This window comes from Meriones unguiculatus, chromosome 8, assembly GCF_030254825.1.
Source record: "Meriones unguiculatus strain TT.TT164.6M chromosome 8, Bangor_MerUng_6.1, whole genome shotgun sequence".
Lineage (NCBI taxonomy): Eukaryota > Metazoa > Chordata > Mammalia > Rodentia > Muridae > Meriones > Meriones unguiculatus.
In genome coordinates, this window is record NC_083356.1 from 70892992 (window position 1) to 70900305 (window position 7314).

The window sequence follows — 7314 nt, forward strand, 5'->3', positions numbered from 1 at the left end:
CTACTGACTAAGTGTGGTTCCCAAGGGCAAGTATGACTTCCATGTTTATCTCCTGGTTAATACCAGACACCTGCCTAGCCCTTAATGCAAAGTGGGCTTGGAAATGGCATCTATATGCTAGAGGCCAATGCACCAGAACTTAGGGGTTCTGTGCCTGAGGAAGATGAGGAGGAATGGACGGCTGTCTCTGTCCTTAGCTCCCCCAGCATTCCACCCTGAGCTAACCTGCTGGGCTCCCCTGCATGAAAAGCAAGAAAAGTCCTCAGCATGTCCCTTGCTCCGCCCCACCCCAGACTCCAGTAAACTCTACATCCTTCCTTCTGGGTTCTGGCATCTCCAAAACGGCTGGAAAGTGGCCCACCCTCCTCTCTAATGAAGGATGCGCTACCTCTATGCATCTCAGGCCTCATAACTGCTTCTAAATACATTTGTTCCATCTTAGGATGTGAGTGAATGCCAGTGCCCTCACTAGTCTGGGCCCTAGGCATACGTGGAGACCTTGATGGACTGAGTCTCACCATGGTGAGGCCCATAGGCCTCACTCATCACATCACAATGAAGCAAAAAGTCAGACTCACAGGAGGACTTCCCGTGACCATGGATGAAGCCATTTCATCTTTCATCACAGACTATGACTGACTTTGGAATACAGAGAGAAATTGGCATCCTGAGGTGACAAACCGTCCTTCCTCAGGGCCCCCTTCCTCTGACTGGTGGCTCATTATGGCAACACACTGCTCAGAAAGTGGCCAAGAGGAAGAGTTCACAGCAGCAGGCCAGTGTGCACTTGGATATCATCATCATTATTTTACAGAAGTTCAAAACTGTGGAGGAGGCAAACGTGTGACCCATTTCTGCAGAAGATGGGCATGCTGGCAGCGTTACCATGACAACCAGACGCTGCACCATCTCCCTGGCTCAAGTGCATCAGAGAATCTCATGTCCAGAGTCTCTCCAAACTTAGCAGCCTGGAGAGTCGCCCACCATCACTTCCCCATCACATAAATGCGGGGCATGGAGACTCCAGGATTCAAGGGTCCACAGGGCCTACAGGGCAGCATCCCACCGGGCACTCTCAGTCAGAGCCTGTGCTCTCATTGGTCTAACTTCAGTTCATTTTCAACAAGTAGTCCTTGGAAAAATGGGAGCACTAAAAAAATAAGCAGCAGAAGCAAAAAGAAATCAACTTTGAGTCTTTTTACAGAAGAGAATTTAATTATTAGGAAAGAGGTTTATGCAGGCCTTAGCTTGCTAGAGGGTCTAGAATGCAGCTTAGAGGCTGCCAAGAGATGAAGAGGGGGTTGCTGGGGTCCAGAGGCGAGCACCTTGGGGCACTGCTGTCCAGTGGGTATATAAACAGTCTGGCCATTCTGTCTTGTGGCCGAGAACCAAATTCAATGTGTGCTACCCTGGTCCTCTGTGCTCCAGGGGAACAGAGCAGGGCTGTAATGAGAATTTTGAAATTTTGATTTCTTTAAACAAAACACAGAACTATTATAAGAATATGTTTTCATTTTAATCCTAGGTGTGGGGACCTGGGGATGCTTCACAACAACTGACTATGATTTGCCTCTGGGGGAGGCACAATTTTGTCAGCTGCAGATAGTTCCTGCACTTGTGTGATGTCTGGAATTCTGGGGACTTTTCAGAGAGCGTATAAATGCTAGGGCCCCGAGAGGCAGTGGAGGTCGTTGGTTGGCTGCTGTTTACTGTTGTTGATCACAGTTTTTAAAGTAGTCATCTGCAAGAAAAAACAAGAAGAAATTAGATGATGAAAATCAAATTCGCCCAAGGAGCTCCACACTCTTAGTCAACAGGAAGTAATCTAATGCTAATGTTGCCCCGTTCCGGCCCCTGACTTTATTCTGGGATCTCTTTCAGGAATCCTTTCCTCTCTACCCTTTTTTCTTTCATATCTAGTGTCAGGGGATTGAAATGGAAAAAGAGAAGGGTGGGAAAGGGTGGAAAGGAGAAGAACCCACAAAGTAGCAAATATGGGTTATACCTGGCAGAGGAATTCTGAGGGGAGAGGGCAGGAGAGGAGCCTGAGGAAACGAACATCACTGTAGCCGTGGGTCCTTCTTGACCCTGTCCAGCTGTGGCAAGCTATAGGTACATGGAGGTTACAACTATATGTACTGGTTGCTGGGAGGGGGAGACTCTCAGGATCCTAGACATTTGAGTCCCTGTTCATTCAGCATGGGACACCAACCGTTGAGGTAGTTCTTGGTCCGCAAGCCTGACTTTTGTCTGAACAGAGATCAACACCTGACTCCTATAAGAGCCATGAGGTGGACTTTATGAGGAGGCCTGGAAGCAGCATCCTAGGCCACTGGCCGCTTTGGGTGGGGAAGCTATGCTGGGGAACATTCAATGTGGTCAATATCTGGGACAGTGAGATTTCTGTGGGAGCTTGCTCCTACCGCAAGAACTGTTCTCCTCCAGAGCTCAGCAGATACCCCATGGATCCCGTGAAACGTGAGTACCAACTCTGATGAAGGGACAGGCCTGAGGCCCCTGCCCACAAGTGGCTCCAGGTCCCACAGAGATAAGGACCCTGGGCAGCAGGATATTCAGGCAGTCTGTGCCAGTTCCCCATGCCCTGAGGCCATGTTGCCCTTGACTTGGAAATATGTCTAGGAAGTGTCCCAAGGTCTCTGTCCTTGTGACAGGGTGAGCACTGTGAAGGACTTGCTGGGTTTGTCCCTTTCCATGCTTCCAAATTCTGCTCTGTGAGGATATAACACTCACCCTGAGCAGCCTGAGGCTCATCCTGGAAGCCGAGAGCAGCAACCTTGCACACATAAGACCTGCTGCTTGTTTGTGCTCGGTCTTCCAGTCTTCAGAACTGGTGGAGGACAGCTCTCTGCTCTTCACAAACAGCCTGACCTCAGGGATTCTGCAGAGCCAGGAAGATGGGCCAGGTCAGAGTCTACCTGGGGAGGTAAGTAGCTCCCAAGAGGGAAGGTACTGGTCTGCACCCAGGTCCATGTCAGGCACCAACTCATGATGGGACCTTGGGACCATCCCTTCCCTTGCCGGGCTGCAGTGTCCCTGTGTATCTAGAATGAGGACTGCATGAGATGACTTCCGGGTTCCATGGCTTACATCCCGGCTGTGACAGGACAGGGCAGACACCATCATCTGCACCCCAGTCAGTGCTGTGATTAGTGCCGGGGAGCAGAGGAGATCCCCAGAGGCAATGAGTGAATAAATGAGGGTGGATCGGTGGTATGGATAGACGGTGAGTGTAGTCAGCACTTCCTGAAGTGCTAGTCAGGCTGACAGATGCCCCAGTCCTTGGATGGCCACCCATCAGCATGTGGTACAAACAGCATGAGGACAAGAGCAGAACCCCTGGAAATCAGGGCTCATACGGTGCCCAGCTCCCACAGCAGAGAGCAATAGAGGTCTCCATGGTTCAGACACCATGGAGCAAAGCGCGGCACCCAGTCCTACAGTGAAGGATGCCATTTTACACCCACTTTAAAATGCTTCAAGAAAGACGTCAAGCTGGCAGGAGGTCTCTTTGGATAAAGGTGGTTGCTGTTAGGCCTGACATTCTCAGTTTGATCCCCAGGACCCAGATGTAGAAGGGGAGAACTGACCCCTGAAAGTTGCCACCTGACCACCACACATGTACTGTGCCACCCGTGCCACCCCCACGCATAACATAATAGATAAGTGCAAAAAACATTTAATGAAGACCTCGAATTTCTAGTGATCTCACAGAACTTGATTGAGAAGCAGGAGATAAGACCGTTAACACCATGTAACCATGCATTGCAAAACAGAACAAGAACAGGAGAAATGCAAGGCAGAGAAAGGCTGGGTGTGTAGCTCAGTGACAGAGCCCTTGCCCAGCATCAGTGAACACTCAGACATACTAGGACCCATCATTCAAAACACGGCACAGAGAGAAAGGCTCAGGAGAGCAAGCATCAAGCTCTCTGACCTACTCACCAACATCTGCCTTCTCAGGCCTCAGGGCTCAGAACAAAGGGAATGGAGAAAAACCTATTCGAAGAAATGACTGAAAAATCTCTATATCAGATGAAACTATGACCCCACAAAATTTAAAATCTCACCAAGGTCTTAGATGGATTAACAGAGAAAGTGACACCAAAGCACAGCTTGCGCAAACTGCCACCAGCCCATAGTAAAAGCTGCAAGCAGCTGGAGCTCACAGAGGAACAAAACTAAGGACATTGGACTTCAAGCTAGAAAGCAGGCAAGCTGAAAGAACATGGAAGGAGAGCTTCCCAACACTGCTCGAGAAAGACCCTGCTGGCAACCGAGAGCCTGGCAAAGGAAGAATTTTCTATAAAAAATGGAGCTCGCAGTGCCCTGCAGATACTTGTAATTGGAAGAATGATTGCAGGTGTGCTGCAAAAAATCCTGTAGGTACAAGGAAAAAGGTACAAAGAGGAGGTCAGGTCTGGGCTAGAAGTTTCAGACCAAAAGCTGTAAAAATGGAGCTGCTTACACTTTTGTCTACATCTTTGGTCTCTTTAAAATGCAACTGTCTGTTTTCAACAAATTTCCCAATAGCCACGTTGTGGGGTTTACAACGTATGGAAGATGGAAATGTGCCAATGTGGGGACAGGAAGAGAGGAGTGGGACACAGGGCAGGAAGAGCCTGACACTGCCCATAGTGCTATACTGACCTCCTCTCTTGGGCTCAACAGCACAACTATTCGGCTTTAGAATGGTGTAAAAACCACATGCAGTCAGAAAATACACTTCCAAGTCTGCATTTTGACCCTTCCCGTGGTCAGCACCTTGCAGAGTAACCTTTACTTGCAATGCTGGGCACCAGTGGCTCCTGGCAGCCCTGTGGTCAGGGAATCCACAAAGACTACAGCGTACAGAAGCCCAGCCAGAGCGTGCGGTATGCCTGCCTACTAAGTGTGCTCGTAAGCCAAAGAGTGTCTACGTCATGTTACTTAAGATGGCTGTGGTAAGGCAAAAATACTTTTTACAAACTCCACAACAGCAGCTGCTGAGCTGGCTCAGTGGGTTCAAGGTGCTTGCTGCCAAGCCTGACAGCCTGAGTTCAATCACTGGAGCACCCACCCTTGGGTCGTCCTTGGACTTTCCATGTGTGAGTCATGGAATGTAGAGCACTCTGGGATGGAACCCAGGGCTTCCTGCATGCTAGGCAAACACTCAACCAATGGAGCCACGTCTCCAGCCCAGACAGTTTCTAAGGGGGCTTTCAACTTCAGGGCCCCTCTCTTGATCTCTGGACTGACCTTCCTCCCAGGGAACATAAAGTTCTGTTCAGTAACTGCATGCCTGTAACCCGTGTTCTTAGGTGGGAACAGGGAGATGGGGGCATCCCTGGAGTTTATGGATTGGGCAGTCCTGCCAAATTAGTAAGATTCAGGTTCACTGAGGGACCTTGTCTCCAAAACAGTGATTGGGGAAGACACTGAATGTCGTTTTCTGGCCTACACACGTGCACACATTGCACACACGGCACACACATGCACACTAACACATACCAACTGGAACACAGACTTTCGTAGATTTAGATTTGAGATGTAGGGTGAGATGTAGATTTGGGAAAAGCAGATGAGCTGCTACCTTTGTGACATGTGATCTCTCTGACCAGGCCCACTGTAAGACTGGGAGGATTTTAAGCAGGCCAGTGGCCTGCTTGTTCCAAGTAAGGAAAGATGAGCCACTTCAGTCCTCTGGAGGAGATAGCATATAGGCTTGCCCCTCTATGCTGTAGAGAACTTCTGTATGTCCCAAGGTAAATGGGAGACCCTTATCCTCAGATGCTGACACACTGACTTTCCTGGCTTCAGCTGACCCCTCCCCAGCACTGAGGGCAACATTTCTATGACTCAGTTAAGCACTAAAGAGCAGTCATCTCTGGGAAAGGATTAGACATACTAGAGGTGAGGTGTTCCAGGGCAGAGGAGGCATTGCCCTACTGTCTCTACTTGGCCTGCCAGTGGGAGCTGTTGTACCTGTTCTCTGTGGGGGACCTCCCCTGGGGAGCCAGGGTAGCATGGCCAACGCGGTATATGGGATACCCCAATATCAGAAGCTTCGCAGAGGGAAGACACCTCCAGAGGCTTTGGTGTGAGTTCTGGGTGGACTGAACAGGAGGGAGAGAGGGTAAATCCCAAATCCTATTGCAAGCATAGCATTTTCTGTGGGCAGAGGTACATACTTGCATTCCAGGGAGGATAGTTCAGAAATGCCATGGTCATTAAGATGCCAGGCCACAGGGAAGGGCTGTAGGCCTGGGCAGCTAGGCAACCGTCCAGGGAAGATGAGAGATAGAGGTCCCTGTAAGCTGAATACAGAATCCAAGGGCCTAGCGTCTCCCCAGCCAGCCGGGCTTCACACCTGTCTTCACAAGTTTTCCCTTGAGTCTTTAGCTTCCTGTAACAAGAGGCCACATCCTGCACCCAAGAAACCAGGCAATGAACTAGGGAGCCCTGAGGGTCCAATAGGCCGAAGCATCTTTCCCTGAGGCTCCACCACCTTCCTGGCATATCTGCCTACAAGCCTGCATTTTTGCTTTAAATCACAAGGCAGCATTTGTCTGGAGCTGGCGCCGTCTTTATCGTCTCTAACGCATCTTCTCTGGAGGGCATGCATAGCAGCCATCTATAAATTTAGGAGATAGAGGAGACAGATCTCAGTACCTGGATGAAAATGGGTTTGTGTGTGGCGCTCAGCAGGAGACAGATCTGTTGTTCCTTCCAGGAGGCAGCCCATTTGTCTGGGTGAGGAGAGCAGGGTAGACACTGGGCCTTCTCTCTGTTTCACCAGTGACACCTGGCTGGCTCAGCACCTATGGAGGATTGTGAGGAAGGCAGGGCATGAGGAACTGCCCAACAAGGAGCCTGTGATAAGGACCCCAGGTGTGGGTGTAGAGCCTTAGCCCCCTGCCTAGTTGTACAACTAGAATTAAACAACCAGCAACCCCTAGCCAGCAGAAGTCTTGGGATATGAAGTCTGCCCAAGAGGCGTCCCTTACCTCCTCAGACTTCCCTCCACTACTCCATTAGTTAGGTGAGCCTGGCCAAGGGCACACAGAACCCAGGCCCCCCACGTGCCCATCTATCCTTCAGGGGTGAACTGTCTCATACCCAAAACAGCCCTGGTCCTTTCACCTATGAAGCAGGACCTCAGCCATGATTGACTGTGGGGAGCTGGGCCATTGCTAATGGTTGGCTGTGGCATGCTGGTTGGTTACATGGCAGAATCAGATGTAAATAGAGGCAGAAGGATCATCCCAGTATTCAATTCTAGGGAGCAAGAAAGTTGAGCCTTGAGGATGCTTAATG

At 50.1% G+C, this 7314-nt stretch overlaps 1 long non-coding RNA gene across 1 annotated transcript; it reads right to left on the reverse strand.

The window, feature by feature from the left end:
- Nucleotides 1-1262: 1262 nt before the first annotated feature.
- LOC132656022 (uncharacterized) lies at nt 1263-6813 on the reverse strand. The gene is made up of 3 exons (XR_009593979.1): nt 6670-6813; nt 2752-2899; nt 1263-1741 (listed from the first exon to the last, which is right to left on the reverse strand). It is a non-coding gene; the product is annotated as an uncharacterized LOC132656022 (long non-coding RNA).
- Nucleotides 6814-7314: the final 501 nt, after the last annotated feature.